This window comes from Ammospiza caudacuta, chromosome 5 (assembly GCF_027887145.1).
Source record: "Ammospiza caudacuta isolate bAmmCau1 chromosome 5, bAmmCau1.pri, whole genome shotgun sequence".
In the NCBI taxonomy this organism is placed as follows: Eukaryota; Metazoa; Chordata; class Aves; order Passeriformes; family Passerellidae; genus Ammospiza; species Ammospiza caudacuta.
The window spans coordinates 8,332,263-8,349,954 of NC_080597.1; the positions used below are offsets into that span (position 1 = coordinate 8,332,263).

The 17,692-nt window shown below is 40.3% G+C and overlaps 1 protein-coding gene across 1 annotated transcript in view; it reads right to left on the reverse strand.

Annotated features, from left to right (window-relative positions):
• DUSP16 (dual specificity phosphatase 16) overlaps positions 1–17,692 on the reverse strand; it is a 58,238-nt gene that overhangs the window by 24,953 nt on the left and 15,593 nt on the right. The window contains exon 2 of the mRNA XM_058805400.1: positions 5,529–5,605. The gene's annotated coding sequence lies outside the window, so the exon portion shown is untranslated. The remainder of the gene's footprint in view (positions 1–5,528; positions 5,606–17,692) is intronic.

Consider the following 17,692-nt stretch of genomic DNA (forward strand, 5'->3'; position numbering starts at 1 on the left):
ATCATGGTATTCCTTTCAATAGCAAAACTATTTAAATGCATTTCAGCACTGCACTGCTTAGTAAGAAGTAAAATTTGTTTTTAAAACACTTAAACATTTTAAATATTAAACATTTCAAAGTTTAATGACTTGGAAAATATTTCACAAAACAGCACTGCAAGTTGGGAAACTGAAACTACACAAAGCAAAGGACCAAACTTAGATCCACCTCTCTGAAGGAAATGCTTGAATAGAAACCAGGACAAGATGGCACATGAGGACACAAGCATTTTATTTGAATTAATCACCAGAGATGGATGAGGTCTCACACTACTGGAAAGAAAAGCAGTGAGCACTCTTCTGTTCTTCCTAGAGCTGTGTGATACTTACGTGAGATGTGTAACCCCCAGCACTCTAATCTTAACTAAAGATTATGCTAAATAATCTTTGAAACAAACTACATTTCTCTAAAATTAGATCCTGACAGCATCAGAACAACATCAGCTGAAGGAGTGGCAGCAGCAGAGCAATAAAACCCCAACACCTTTAGCCCCCTCCTTGTAGCACTGCCTCACCTGCCTTTAGGCTTCTCAGAGTGTCCCAAAACTTGTTCTGATGGCACAAGTCCTTGTAGGAACACTCCTCAGAAAGGAGCCACCACAGGGCTACAATCTTGGGGGATTTAGCTCACGTTTGAACTTAGATTTTATAGTGTTGACTTGCTGCTTCCATTTGAAAGGTTTGTTGTTTACCTTAATTGCAAGAGAAGTGATGAATACTAACCATCAATAGATTTATATTAAAAGTCCTGTTATACCAACAGGCCAGTTGCATTTGGTCCTGGAAATCCCAGGACCGATGTTTTACTCTTTAAATATATTGTACAAATCTACATTTACACAATGTTAAGCAAAATAAATTCTGCAAAAAGTACAAACTTGATGTTAACAACCCAAAAGAGGAAACTGGAAGTTGTTTCATGATTTTCACGTGGCAATGCAAGAAAAACACCAGCTTCCACATAGACAGACATCAGGCTGACAAAATGTGATCTTCCATTTGTCCTGATTTAGTGCTGTTGTGACAGTGCTGTTAAGCTTGCCCAGATAAATGGAAGCACATAGCAGTGAAATGCACACTGCTCTAAACTACAGTAAAATATTGGAAAATGTACTATACCAAGTTTTAATTAAATGTTTTAAAGAACCTGGTTGGCAGGTGTGCTCCCCCTCAAAGAGCAGTCATTATACACTAGTCTCAGGAAGGTATCAAAAGACAATTGATTGTCAAAATTACATTATGCAAGTGGGGGGGAGGTGGGGGAGGAATCTTGATAGTTATGTTGAAATTTTCCCACCCAGGAAAAAAGTATTCTGCAATTTTTAAAATTTCTCTTAACATGTCCTGTCACAAATCTTGATTCTCTTTTATTCACATCAAAGGTTGCCAGATACCAAATCCACTGAACTCAACGAAAACTTTTCCACTGGCTCTAGTGGGAATTGGCTCCAGCTCCTTTGCAAGCTAGACAGTTTGTTCATGAACTAGACAGTTTGTTTTGATGGATAAATTGCTGACTTAAAGCTCAAGTAATAACAGGAAAACATAGCAGCTGAGAAAGTACAGAACTCTAAAATGGATGCTGTTAGAAATAACTTAATCTTTAATTTGCAATTTTCAGTTTGAGTATGCTTCTTATCTTCTAAAAGCTTGCTGTTTGCTTTCTCAGCCTTCACTTTCATACAACAGAGGTTTGTTTCAGAAGACTCTTGTGAAGAACTCAAACCAGTCATATCTGGTGACAGAGTAAAGAGCATGTAAAGAACACAGGGCAAGTGGGCTTCAGTCAAGAATCCTTTAAAATAGCCCTATTACCTTAACATACCAAGTACCTTGAAAGGATTCTGCCCATGGCGTGAAAGCAACAAACTTAACAGTAATGTCACTTTGAGTTATTGCAACTGAAGTCCTGTTTTGACAGGAACATCTCAATGGTGCTGGGGAGAAACAACATTTTATGAAGTACAGGATTTTATTTTAATTCCCTCAGTTTCTGGAGCTATCAGTGTTTGGGTGTCTTCCCTGGGACCTATCTAAACAAGAACTGGCAGCCTCTTGCTTTAGGTAAGCACTTGAGCACTCATCCCATTCCTCATGACTGCTCTTATCATTCAGCTTCTATGAGGTGTTGAAACATCTGCTTAATTTCTAATGCATTTGTAAAACAGATAAAATTAAATTTCTTGACTGTTCTCTTTCTACTTGTGACTTAGATCTCAATGGTATAGTATCTCTTAAAATGATGTCATATAATGCATTGCCCCAAACGGGCCATTGTGCTGCTGACCTTAAAGCTAGGAAGCCATCCTAGTCACAGGGTGTTCCATGCTGAAATCAGGATTATGAAAAGTGATCCATAATTGAGCCATGAGAATCTCCCACAGGGTCATTCATGTACCCACTGGGAACACTGCATGGCTGCTTCCTCCTTCTAGAGGGACTGCAACACTGGCACTTTTAAACAAGAAAATTAAACATCTAACTCACTATGAAAGGAAAAAGGTCTACACTTTTCCAGTACCTTTACAGCTTTTCCTTATTGTTTAAAGAACCAAACCAACAATCCTCCTACTATCTTGCACACAAACAACAGTGGATGACTAATGTTTACATGTATGTTTAATTTTATAGGATCTCTTCCCTCAGGGATTCCTGTCCTCATCCCAGCTGGTTCAGATGCAGTGAAATAAGCAAGTGCCACATTTTTGCTTATGTGGTTGTGTTTGGTTTTTCAGTCACTATAACTCACATTTTGTATGCACTCCTTTAATTTTTACTGCTATCACTTTGACTCCAAGCAATTCCTTTCCATCACAACCGGATGATTGTTTGAGTTCTCAGGCTTTAGCTCATATAGAATCATAGAATTATTTAGTTTGGAAAAGACCTCCAAGATCATTAAGTCCAGCTGTTAAAGTAACTTGGACATTGCCAAGTCCACCACTCAGCCATGTCCCTAAGCTCCACATCTTTCAAATGCTTCTGGGGATGAGAGGCAGATGTGTTAGGAATATATTTTAAAAACTCTCAGAACAAGAGTCTCTAATTATACCCCAATTAAGGAACTAGAAAAGAGCTTCTTAAAGCCTTGCTGCAATCTCTGAAAGATTCTGCCTCACTTAAGAAGATAACCTTGAAGTTGAACCTTGCTGTCATAAATGTGTGGCTACGTCACTAATCCTGCTTTGTCAGGAGCCTCAGCAGTGCTCCCACGTCATGCATAACTGACAAAATCACTTTACAGCGCCTGAACAAGGTCCTGATGGGCAGCCTTTATGGACTCAGCTGAAACACCTGACAGAGTTGGCTTTTTTGAACTGTGTATTTTTCTATTTTTAACAGGCAAACACACATACAAATGAGAAAAACATTATCATCCCCTAGAGTCCTTTTCATGGTTCTTAGGGTGGGCACTCTTGTAAAAGAAAAACTGAAAAGCTGAATTAAAATGCAAATGTAGACCATCCCAAACTGCAGGACCCAAGCTACTGCTGGCTGTTACAAAAGGGGTATTTGCCTTCAGGGTTACTGGGAGTGGTCAGTGGTTCAATAGCTGATGCCAATACCACCAGCACCAGAGCCACATGTGATACTGGACAAAGAAACACAAACTAGAGAAGAACTGCAGATCCAGGGACCACAGGGTGAATTCCTACTCCTGCAAGAACCATTCCCTCACCAGACTCAAAAAGATGGAAATAAATTGTGTTCTGGAGGGTTCCTTTTCCCAGTGCTACAAGAGATTAAGTGACAGCTGAGAGAAGTCCAACCCTTGCTCAAGATGCTACTCAGTGTTAAGAAACACAGAGTGCCTATGGAGCACAAGGGAAATAAAATTTTTAATTGAAATTGAGGAATAGCTGTTCTTTTGAATGCAGCAAGCAAGCCAGTAAATTACAGAGATCAACAAATGTGTAATAATGTGCAAAGACTGGGGGAAAAAACAGTAGCTAAAGTTAGAGAAGCACACATGTATTACTTGCCATTGTGCAGAACACATAGGAGTGAGATAACAAATGCTCATCAATTCAAAGAGCTCTGTTAGCAAGGGCTCGTGCCATTCCCTCAGCTCAGGGGAATGAGGGTGTCTTGGGCTTTTTTGGATGAGTCAAATAAGCATCACTATCTCATAAACACATCATTTCCTCATGCTTCCTGGCAGGGAGGTTGAAGAACAGACAGTTTCCACCACCCTCTGAGCACTCTTCACTGTGGTGCAAGATTGGACAGCAGCAGAGAAAGTGACTTAAACAGAAACACATAGGTTTAATTTTTTTTAAATGTCACTCATGTACCATGTTCATAAAAAAGAAGCAGTTTTAAAAATTTCACCCTGTTTTCCTTTGCTTATCTATGGGTGTTCCCTCTTCTCCTACTTTTAACATACCTATACTTTTATCCTATATATGCAGTCAAAATCTATAGTGTTAATTTTCTCTTGCTTGTAGAAACACCAGCCACACACATTGTAGATTACACACTCTACCACCATGAGAAAGGCAAGTGTAATGCATTGGAAAAACTATAGATGAGGGTGGATTTTCTGTTCAGTACTCTTGTCCTTCATCCTGCTTGACATATCACTCACTTTGATTACTAGTTCTAAAGAAAAGTCTCTCCACTTCTTTGTGCTCACCAATGTGAAAACAGACACAGAAAGAGTCAGAAAGGAAATCAACCTCCCACAAATACACTGCATAAAAGACATCCAGTTAAGATCTTTAAGCTCACTCTATTTCTACACCTACTGCTCAGCAACATTTTTATCACTGGCACTCTGAGACAGCTGGGCTAAGCAAGAGGAATGGGCCTCCCATTTTGACAAAAGGCATTTCCTGTCACACAAATAATCATATTTGAAATAATATATTGTATTATTTCAAAATAAAACCAAAAATCACACCAAACCACCACATGTTGCTGACCTACTCAGCATAGCTCTCAAACATCTGCAATGTTCTTGTAAATATCATCCATGCACCATCACCATCTCTAAGCAATAAGCCAGGTTATCATCACTTGTTTTTACCAAGGAGCCAATCTCTTTGACATTCCCAGTGAAACAATAAACATTTATTAAATGTGACCACAGGGAAACCTGACTGGCAGAATGTGGCCTCCTGGGAAGCATTAGAAGATGCTGTTGATATGTTACATCACTCTATTCAAATGACACTCAGACTTAATCTGGGGACTCCCTTCTCCACCCAATTGAGTGAGAAACTCTTTCCATTTCAAAATAATTTTTCACTGCAGGTTCACAGCATATAGGTCTGTGGCAACCAGAATGAAAGATTATTTAATTTGCTTCAAACATATACTATAATACATTACTTTTGTTAGGTTCCTATTGCCCAGGACACTAGACAACCAGGAAAAGTGTCAATGGATTTTTTAAAAATGGTTTTCTCTCTATGACCTCCAAGTCAATGCAACAGAAAATTCTGGAGTATAATTTTTTAATTTTCATGTCAAAAGCTGTTACTCACCTACATTTAAGTCCAATTTATATGGTCTGAACAGGACAGAAGGTGGTCCACATACAAAGGCCAGCAGAAGGAATTACCTAAACACAGGAAAATAATAATATTAATAATAACAGTAATAAAATCCTTATTGCAAGATTTAAAAACACCAAAAATACTCGGACAAACACCCCCCAAACCCAAACCAGGAAATGGATTTTACACTTCCAGTGCAGTCATTTGCTGTACAACTCCCCCAAACACATGAAAACCTAGGTGAGAAGTTATTTATGAATGCTGGCATTCATTTATATGGAATGGGTCCAAAATAGAAAGTTATGCTACACTGATTTTCTCAAAGAAAAGAGGAAAAACCCACCACAGCAAATCCTTCTACTATCTTTAAACTGAAATTAAAAAAAAAAAAAGGTGGAGATGCTTTAAAAAAACCCAAAAAACAAAAACCAACTAGTGATTGCCTTCCAAACTCTGACACATCTCACTGCTAGAAAACCAATGTACAGCTTAGCATTAAAGATGATGCATTTGCACAGAATTAAACAAATTCACAATCGCTTGATCAGTACTTATTAATGTGAAAGATTGCCACAAGTAAGTGTGAATACAGCTGTATTTTGCATGGACAGAGACCAGTGAAACAGGACATTTGTGTAATTAAGCCCACCTCCTCACACTCTAAAAAAGCCAGCACTGGAAAGCGGTGACACTAGAGTCACCAGTCATTACACACAGTCATACCCATACAACTGCTACCCAAAGCACCTGCTGTTCCATCAGGAACAAATTAAATTACAACTTTTACACAGGGAAGCAAAGATAAACACATCAGCGTCGGTTCCAAACTGTTTCCTGGGCAGCTAAGCCCAAAATTCAAATCATGGCTGCCAAGACATGACGGCTTCCCTTAATCACTGTGGTATAAACCATGACAAGAAATTCTTGCCAAGCAGTGGCTTGCTGTGAGATCCAGGAGTGGCTCTGAAGCACGGAGTAAAGGATATGACAACTGAGAGGAGCCATACCAGCAAAGGGCTGGGGGTGTTATGGTGAACAGCCTGAAAATCCACAGCATCCCACAAGGAAAAGAACTACAGGGATCAATCACCTTTCTGTCTTTTTCCATAATCCATTGGCAAAAGCTTGGCAGAAGGCAATAGAGAACAAAGAAAACCCATCCTAATCATACTTGTTGCTATCTCTTTTTCTAATCTCATCCAGAAATGAGCACTGAACTAATGCTCAGCACTGATGAGGCCCTGCCTAGAGACAGGGCACTATGATCTGAGACCGCCTTGCGACAGCCCAAGGAAACAAAGTCCTGAGCCAAAAAGCATCTCCCCTTTTGTTCCTTAGCGCTCACATGCAGCTCCTCAAGTCCCCTGAAAGCTGTCAGGTGTCCTTCACACTCAACAGTTCCTGCCTCTCTGTGCCATCCGTGCCATGCCATGACTCCTTCTGCCAGCCACACCTCTCTGATGTTCTTACAAATAAATCAGCTCTCACCTCAGGACACTATATTCTGTTTTCCCAATTTAAATACATGTAAATCAAGTGTTTAAAGCAGCCCCCAAGAGGGGTCATTTCACCACAGGGAATGATTAATTCTGCTGAAGAGCAGATGAGAAACAAAGCATATACTTAATTTCAACACAGTTTACTGGAAGGAGGTGTCATATTTTAAGAACAGGATCCACTCATGATTGAAGACTGAACTGCTGTAACTTCAGCCATAAGCATTAAGCATATTTGGAAATTCCCTGGCAAAGCTGTTTAAGGAAAAGACATTTTCTGTAATTTTCAGAAACATTTTATATCCCTCTCCCCTCCCCTTTTCAGTCTTGGTGGTAAGGAAGGGAAGAGAGAGAGAGAGAGAATACCATATTAACATTAAGTGAAATATGAATGAGCCACCCAAGTTTAAAGTGGAAACTTCAGCTATTTGTGCTTAGAAGAAAGTTTAAAAAAAAGTCTTTCATCATTAAGAGGCCAGGATTTTTCTGCTGACTTTAGAAAAAGAAATATACATCCTTTCAATTAGGGTGAGTTACAGAAGGATATAAACTTGTCTTTATACTCACTTCTGGCAAATAAGAAGTCCTCCAGGCCTTATTTAAATACCTTTTTCTCTTTTCCAGAATTAAAAATTGAAGCCTTTTTTTCTCCTCTCTTGCTCAGGGCCTTCCCTAAACTGCAGCTAAACAAACCCAACCAGTGGGGTCACGCAGAGCATTCCTCTCATGGCAGAGAGTGAGGAGAATTGAGCAAGAGAGAAGCCAGGGAGAGATGGAACAGTCAAATGTGACAGCATCCCTCTGAGGACATGACCACCTTCCTCTTTCTCCCAAAAATCTAACCTTATATGAAGTATCTGGTATAATATTTATAAAATTTACAGTAAGTTAGAAAATTATTTCACTTATCTATGTAATCCAAGTCTGAAGAGAACCAATCCAAAACTACAGCATATAACATGAATTCACAAACCAAATTAAAACTGAAGGACAACTGAACTGAAAGACAACTGCCTATCCCCACAAAACACACCACAAGTGCTACTTTGGCCCTGCACATCAAATGGCAAAGATTGATCAATTGTGTGGGCAATTAGTGTGACCAATTGCGCACACCTGCCAGCCTCTACCAGCAATTGTATGGTAGATTTCAAAGGCACAAAGAAAACAAAGTAACACAATGAAAAACTTAAGGTGTTGAACTAATTAATAAATCCTCAAGCTGTTGCAATTCCAGCATGTCTTTGCTATTTGTATGACATGAGTGCTTTACAGCAGCATTTTTTCACAACACCAAGGTTTCCATCTCCTACACAAGCTTCATGTTCTGAATCACCTGTTCCGTAGCTCTGCAGACCAACAAAAACAGAAACTTCTGTATTCTCATGGTCATCTTTTTGCTGAGAAACAGATTAAAAAGAGGAGTGCTCTGAAGAGTAGTGCAAAATAAACATCAAGCACAGCTGTTATAATAGTCCATGCTACTTCTTTCAAAGGCTTACCAGGAAAGAGGGTAAAATGGGATCCCAGATTCTTCAGATAGTGGTTAACTTTTAAATATAAGGCATTCTGCCTAGTGAGAGCCTTTGAGGGGAAGACATCCAAATAACATGGCCCTGCAAATAAGGAGTCAAAAATTTGATTTAAAAAAGGGTAACTCTGATCTACTTTGTGGTCACTGTATGATAAAAACAGGAGGTGGATCTGAAACCAAGAACTAGGACGGATTAAAGACGGGATAATGATGGCAATTCTATTAGGGAAATTAATCAGAATAGCTTCTGGGCCAGGCAGGGATGAATTTGTTGCAGCAGACTTTTTACTGACTCTTCAATTAAACTGAATGACTAAAATGAGTCAATCTCCTTTAAGGACAGAGACTTGTAATCTGCTTGCATGGTATGGAACAACGTGGGTTAAAGCGTTCTGGTCTTTCACCCATTTGAGGAAATGACACCAGCTCTCCCGGAAGGCAACATGCACATTCAACCCCTTCACATCAGGGCATGAGAAAGTTTGAAAGGAATTTATTTTTTTTTAAACTGTCAACATTAATACTTTGTTTCTTCCTGCTTGTGTCTGAAAACACAGTGCTGCACTGCGCTGCATGCATGTCCTGTCAGCTGTACAGGGAAATATCTAGAAGTTTAAAAAAAAAAACCTAATAAAAGTGTTGATTAAGTTTGTTATCAAACTCATTTTAAAGCCCTCTGCATTCTTTATGCAAAATAAATATTGCCACTAGTGTATGCTACATAGTGATAAAAACATGCAGAAGCATCTTCAGAAGGGAGGCTGGGCCAAATAAAACATTGACATTACACATATGTAAGCTCAGTCCTACTCATTACAGCAGTTAAATTTAATTGGGTTTCTCCTTAAATGACATTTACATGGCAAGGAAACAGAATAGATGCCGGAAAACAGCAAGTCCACAAACAGGGGACAGCCCAGCTATCTTCAAGTGGGAGTAGGAAAGGAAACTTTGAGGAATATGCTGTACAGCAATGGCTCACAATTAACAAGCAGAAATAAATCAAGTTGTTATATGTTCCCAGAAATTAAACAGTTGCAGTAATCCTGCTCAGAGGCCTCCATTCTGGGCTGTTCAGGCTATGATATGGAGTGATGGCTGAATTGCAGATGAGGCACAGAAAACAAATTAACAGACCCCTAGATCCAGATGATTGTGACTCAAATCTCTCACCATGGCGTAAGACTACTGACAGCTCACACTCTGGGAACAGAACATGTTTTCATACCTAATTTGTACCCACAAAGGTAATTATGATGGCTTGCTTATTAAAATTGCTTTCATATATTAACTCAATTGACAAGATGGTACCAACAGGGCCTCAGTCAGGAACAGAAGCAGGAGTCATGGTACCTCACTGAGCTGTGATCCCAGTCACATCCTCTGGTGTGTCTTTCCCAAAGGATCCCACATGTTTCTTTGGATTTGAATAACGTTATACAAGACCTGCAGCGGGGCCAAAGTCACATTTCTAACATGGTAACCACATGGCTGAAAAGAGAAGCTGCACACATCTGTACAATGGGAGAAGGAGGGCAGAGGATGACTTCTGTTCCCCAGCTGTGCCTCTTGTATCACTACAAACATTACCACTGAAGTAGAATCAAAGAATGGTTTGGGTTGGAAGGGACCTTAAAGTCCATCTCATCTCAACCCCCCTGCCATGAGCAGAGACACCTTCCACTATCCCAGGTTGCTCCAAGCCCTGCCCAACCTGGCCTTGGGCACTTCCAGGGACGGGGCAGCCACAGCTTCTCTGGGCACCCTGTGCCAGGGCCTCACCAACCTCACAGGGAACAATTTCTTCCCAATCCCTAAACAGACCCTGCCCTCTGTCAGGTTGTAGCCATTCCCCCTTGTCCTATCACTTCCCACCCTTGTAACATCTCTTGTAGGTTCCCTTCATGTGCTCCTGCCTGATGTAGGGAATGAAAAGTGACCTAACCATGAAATACAGAAATCCCCTCAAGAACAACTGACAAAATGCGACCACCATTTTATGTAGTGGCCAAGAAGCAAAAGGGACCAGGATTTTTGTAATTTTGAAAGGAAAAAATGCACAATACCAAACTAAGGGAGTAAATTATGTTGTTATTATCTGATAGGCATGTTACTCAAGGACTAGGGTCAACAAGAAATGTTTTATAGCAACCTCTCTGGTTTATAACAGAATTCTGAATATCAAAGAGAAACTAAATATACTCCCTCTAAATACACCCATATTATCCCATGAGATGTGTGCTTACATGTATGCACAGCTCCGTACAAAACTATAAATGTTACATTTCTTCAGAATCTGTAGAAGTGTCTTGTTTTACAGCCCTTTAAAAAGCAACTGGAAAGGCACTGACTGTTGTTGAAGTAATCCCAAGCTTGGAGAGCTTATAATACTTCTGCAAAAATTGAAATAATAGATCAACAGAATGGATCAACTTCAGGGCATGCAGAGCCAACTAAAATACTTGGAAAGAAGTTTCTCATCTGCAAACTGCAAGATCCTTGTATTTCTTAAGTATTCAGCAATGGAAGAAGCATTGGTTCCTTGTCAACAATCATGGATACATCAATAAATGATACTGATTGGTTTTATAACAGCTTACTCATTCTATATAAATTCCTGCTGATACCCTTGGCACGTGTTCTGGCAATTTGCAGACAGACTTCCAGTCTGCATGTGAGCAGCCAATAAGAACGAGTTGGGATTTGGTAGCAGTCCTGAGGTTTTTACCTCCAGAAACTGATCCTGAAGGATGAAGGTATATGATGGGTGGTCCTTAATCACTTCCTTTATGTGAAAACTGAGGTCAGAGTAGAAAAAGAGCCAAGGAAGGAAGTCTGCAGCACCCCTCAAACGCCCCCACCTTCCTGAACGACTCCTTTAACAGTTTAGAGGGTTAACTTGCAGTTTAAATGTAGTCGTCAGAGGTTGGGATAGAAATAAACAGCTTGCACAAGCAAGATACTGTGCTATTAAGTTTTTATAAGTGACTTAAAAATTAGGTCAGTCTAATTTGTGGCTGATACTTTGTTCTTTCACTACTATGAACTCACAATGATGTCAGTCTCATGTTCAAACATGCCACATTTAGCAGCGCACAGGCTTCCTGAGAGACTCTCTCAACCTTCCTTTGTGCAAAAGGCTTCTGCCAGGTTCTTAGCTCATACTTCACTGACTCAGGCATGCCACTCCAGTTTCAAGGCAGTTACACTGGCTTCCCATCAAATACTGCACAGTTTGGGTTTTTTTTTCCTTCCTTTCCTATTTTTTTTTTTTTATTTTCTCTAACTTTACTAACTAGAAGTTTAGGAATATGTGTCTGTATTCACGTTATAATTTCAGGCCTCACCTTCCTCACAACACCCAGAAAAGAACCACTCACTAAAAGGTGCAGGAAACAGGTGTTTTTGACTAATTCAGCCCAATAATTTCAATAATTAAAGGGGGCCTACAAAAAAAGTCAGGGAAAGGCTTTTTACAAGGGCATGTAGTGATAGGACAAGAGAGAATGGCTTCAAACTGAAAGAGAATAGGTTTAGATTAGATATTAAGAAGAAATAGAAATTCTTTCCTGTGAGGGTGGTGAGGCCCTGGCACAGGTTGCCCAGAGAAGCTGTGGCTGCCCCATCCCTGGAAATGTCCAAGGCCAGATTGAACAGGGAACATTCTCCCAGACAGACACAATCAGATTTTTGTGTGAATATCCTCTTAAGATGAGGGCACAAAAATTCTTAGGTGAGAGTAAAGGAAAGCCCTCTATAAATACAATGGGAGGTTAAAAAAAAACCCACAAACCAGGTCACTGTTTAAAAATGGTCACCTGCAAGGTTTTTCTTAGCAATCCCAATTCTCACCATTTGACTCAAGTTTGTGCCTGTCACTAAACAGCTATACTAAACATTGCTGCAGTGAAGATGCACACAGTCTGTTTCCCACTGCAGAGACTTTACCTATAAACACCAAGCTGGAGCAGAAGTAAAAGAGGAAAAAGTGGCCATTTTTATGCTGCTAAAGCATTTCTCTTGGGGCTATACTATGAGAGATGTAATGCTAGCCCAGGCTCTCCCACTCTCATTCATGAGGTCATGTTCATAACTTATACAGACATTTATATTTTGGTTTTTTTGGTAGATTGTAAAGTATCATGCCAGTATGTTCAAACCTGTATTACATATTTATGCAACAATGCTATTGCATGAACCCTTAACATCCTTAGAAAAGCATCCCACTCTGTCTCAGGAAAAGGCACATCATCCCACAATCATTTCCAGCACCACAGTAAATCCCAGGTTCTTTATGATAGAAAACAAACAGATGTGGTCCACAAGAACTGCGTATCCAACAGATCCCCGCTGTTCCTGCTGCATCTGCAAGTGCCCAAGGATACAGGAAAGGCAGGTCTTGCAGGGAGAGGTGATATCTTTTATGAGAGGTTAGTATGAAGTGATAAGGAGAGGGAGGGCATGAACTCCAGATGCACAAGCCCTTCCTCACATGCACTGACGTGAAACAGAACCAAACTGTGACACAGAAACAGCAGCCAAGGCTTCCAAAACATCTCCACATCCAGCCTGTCCCTCTTCCCAAACAGGAAAAGAAGTCCGAAGCACATCCCCAAGCATGTCATAAATTACACAGTGAATCATATTCTTATGGAAACTGTCTGGCTGAAGTCACACCACTGGAAATATGTGATAAATGCACAAAGAAACCTAAAAGATAGCCTCAAAGAAAGAATACTCTCCCCACCCAAATTCTTGGAGTTAATATTAAGACAAGAAAATCCTGGAGTCATCATGAAGTTACTAGATTTTTGGTAGATTTTTCCCATAAACAAACTTTTCCCTGGATTATAAAGTTTATTGCTATTAATTGACACTTGACCTAGCTTTATATTCACTGTTTTTTTTTTCAAGACTTAAGTGAAGTTTGTGTTCCTGAAACCTTGCCTGTTTTCAGTCAAATTTTGTCAAATAAGTCAGTTGAAACCGAAAAAATTCTTCTCCTTACAAACGCTTCTTGCAACCTATTTGAAAATACAAAAATGTTTGTATTTTCTGAAAAAATAAACAAACAAAAATCCACCCAAACAAATAAAAGCCCTCACAAAATCACCATAGGAAAATTACTTTCCTTTAGAGTGTTTTCCAGGTTACTGCAAAACTTTGACCATTTCTAGATACAATTTAAAATGTAGTGCATTAATCAAAATTCTAGAATTAGAAGTTTCATCCTGCAATGCAATGAGGAGACATTAATAACTTAATAACGTAACCTAATAACTTAGGTATTTTAAAGTAAAACAAATTTTCTTCTCCTGGAGTTCCAAGCTGACTTAGGTAGCAGTGACAAAGACAGCAGGTGAGATTAAGCATATTTACCAAAGATAGCAGGGGAAATTAAGCACATTTACCTTTATAAAGTCATGACAGATATAGATGTAGTTGATGTGTTTGTTACCTGGGGTCATTCTGCTCATTTCTTAAACTTTATTTGAAGTGTTATCTGGAACTGGTTTGCCCCTGGGAATGGTGTGTGCAGTTAGGTCCTCCCCAGGAACACCAAGTGGCATGAAAAGATTAACCCTGGTGCTTTGAGCCACAAAGCAAAAGGAGCCAATCCCTACCAATAAACACCAAAAGCATTTCAGACGTGCAGACTAAGGTGATAAATGTTTTCCAGCAGACTTCATCCCTGACTGCCCCCCTGCCCTCTCTGATAGGATTCTAGCACGGGTCAGAACGTGCAGGAAGAGAGCTGAGCACACGCACAGAAGCGGAGGCCACCAGGAAAGGGGGGAAGGAGAAGGGCTCCTCCCACCCTCTTCAGCCTTCTTCCTCTGCAGCCACACCACTGGGCTCAAGGCAGAGCAGGAATGCCTGGGGCATGTGCTTCCAAAGGCAAGTAATCCGCAGCCTAGGAGATGGCAAAGATCAAGCACAAATCCAAATAATTCTTTAGAACATCTATGTTTTAATGTAGATTAGACTGCCTTGGAAGAGGCAAAATAAATAAAACCTATTACTGAGTTCTAGAAGAAAATGTATCTAGGCTGCAATGCCTATCCAGGACTAAAACATTCTTCCTAAACTTGTTCTCACCATCAGCTTAAAGCCCAGTCTTGCCAAGGTTTAGCTTTCTGGCACTCTATTGAAAGCATAACCACATAAGACCTTACTGAGAACCAGCCTTAGGTTTGGCAGGGAGACCACCTGACATCAAAGATATGCTTAAGGCCATATCCATGAATTTTAGTGAAAAAGCAAGAGGCTGCAGGTTTTAGAGGTTTTTTAAATGGTTTTGGCAGCTAAACTATTCTGATATTGCATGCATGCTTTGGTGCAGGACAGCATGCAGGGGAGATGCTTAAACCAAAGACTTATCAGCTACCTCTGAGCCAAACCACCAGTGTAGTGCTCAAGCCAGCCTTGATAAAAAGGAGGGTTTATTTGTGCAAGCTCACCTCATGGCACAGCTAGAGAGCTTTACATACCCAAGCTAAACCTTTCCTCCTTAGCAATCCACAATGTAGGGCAGATGGACTAGGCTAAGCATCTCTAGGTGCACCATCCCAGAGTGCCATGTCCAAAATTATTTGGAACTGTAATGGCAGTATTTGCTGCCATTACATTACCAAACACTGGACAAAGCAGAGATCTCTAAGTTAGTGTTATTGCCCCTGCTCAGATACACAAAGAGTGTAAGGAATGAAAAATAAACTGAAAAAGACAGCAAGGGTGGTGTATGGAATTGAGTGAGAAGCATGCTGGAATAACTGAAGGAGAGGAAAAATACCCTAGTGCTCCAAGAAGATCAATTAATCTGTAAAATGTACAGTATTCCCCAGGATACACCTTTGGTTTTAATCAAAGTATGCACTGCTTGGATGGGAAAAGGGAACTTGGCCACACAGAATTCCCACTCCACTGGTACAAATGGATGGTGCCTGGGCATGAAGGTCCAAAGCCCTGCTGCACAGTCTGAAGTACAGTATTGTCCCACATGCTGGACTGCCATGGATTTTTGGCGTGTTTGAGGTAAAACTGAAGTCAATAGTGCCTTTCAGCACAGGTCAGTAGAATCAGGTATGAGCCAGTCCCAGCGTGATGATTGCTCACAGTCTCAGCACAGCGTCCTTGTTCTTACACAGCACAATAGGGACGCTCATTATTACATGAGCACCTCCCTCAGGGCTGTTCCCTCAAACAAGGAGTAATTATTTAACCGCAGTCCCATCTCCTTTGCATTCCCGTTAAAGAAAACCTTATGTGGAAAGGTAAGAGCTTGGCTACCAGTCCTTGGCCCAAACATCCTCCTGCTAGAACTGTTCTGCTTGCCAAGGCCTCACTGTTTTTACTTCAGGAGTTTGCAGCAGACAGACTGTGCCAAATCCAAAGAACTCTGTCATTAAAAGAAAAAACTAACAGTAGCAAGTGCTCTCCATGCTTTGCTAATCTTGTCAAACTGTACAGGCAATTACAGTTAATACAAGTATTCTGAGGAAGCTTAATGGCAGTTTTAGGGCCAGAGTAACGCTGCTTCAGGTAGACTGGTATGAACAAAGCAGCAGGGAAGAAACTATCTCTTGCTGTACCTTTAGCCCCACTCAAACAAGAAAAGGACTCCCAAGGGAAACTGCCCTACTTCAGATAGCAATTTAAGTAGCACAGATCTACCCAGGAACATCAGCTTCTCTCGCTGCCTGCCCAATAGAAATACCCTTGCTACCAGCACCTGAGCTTGTAACTACAGAAAAAGCATGATCCTTCTCTGCATGAGCTGCTTAAAAGCATTTGAGGTCTTTCTTCCAAAAGAATAAACAGACAAAGTTCACCAGCTCCAAGAAGAACATGTGAAAAAACACTCACCCTGTCCCAACTCAACTGTGCAGTAAAATGCCCTGCTCCACTACACTTGGCACCTACTACTGCATGTGGCACCTACAACTTAAAGCAGTGGCTCCCAGATGGGGCAAGGAATAGTCTAGGTAAGTATCTTTTAAGATGTCTAGCTTGGAAAAATCATAGTCATATCCAAAATTCTTTTGGTGAGCAACTGACATCAAGTGAAAGATTTACTGACTTGGAAGTCATGTTTCTTTTTAGGGATAAATGATCACAGAGAACCAGACTAAGAATTTAAATATGGGTGCCTTTTTGTATTTTTAAGGCATGGTCAAATCCTCCTGAGGCCTTTCACAAGCTGTATCTCTATCCAGCAAGACTAAAGGCAATTCCCATGGTAATCCACCCCACCCCTGGGTTTTTCAGACATTCAAATGCATTCAGGTCTATTCCTGAGAAAGCTTTTCTAAGGAGCAAGTTCCCTGTCTGAACCCAGCAATTAGATTACTTTCAGACACAGACAAAATTGCAAAATCCACCTCCAGACTACTGATGCCCCAAGCAGGAATGGTGATGCATCCACCATGGCAGAAGCATTTGAAACTCCACAGAGAGAGCAGCCTGGAGGAAACAGTGCCATCACTTTGCTGAGATAGGCATCTTTTGATTGTCTCACAACAATTAAGAAAACCTTAAAGTTAAATAATTATGAAGGAGAAGAGCAACACTAGGCCACCTTTTATGATTCACAGATTTACGCTAAACCATAAAGAACAAGAGATTAAGCCTCCTAGAAGGACTGGTAATTTTGTTACCCTATTTATACTGTCATCATGATCAACTGTGATTTGATTTTAATTTTTGAATCCAGAGGAGTTATTTAATCTGCTATAAACTATACATATAGGTTAATTGTTTGAGGTTGACATCCTCACTAAGAGAGAAATAAATCTGTGGCAACATATACAAACAGTTCAGTGAATACCCAGCATTACATATTAGCACTCAAAAAGACACAGCCAGATCTGAAAGTTCCATCAGAAGACTTGGCCATTTGTTGTAGCTTTGAGTTTTCTAAGAAAACCAACACCCTGAAAATAAATCTCCATTCAACACACAGCATCTGCACTAAGTTCCCAAGATACCACAGCAACAGCAGTGGTCAAGGGATTTGTCCTGATAGAGAAGAAACAAGTTTACATTAAATGTTTTAGGGATTGTCAGCAACCATCAGGTGTAAACCAATCACCTTGACAGCTCATCTCATCTCAGAGTGGGCA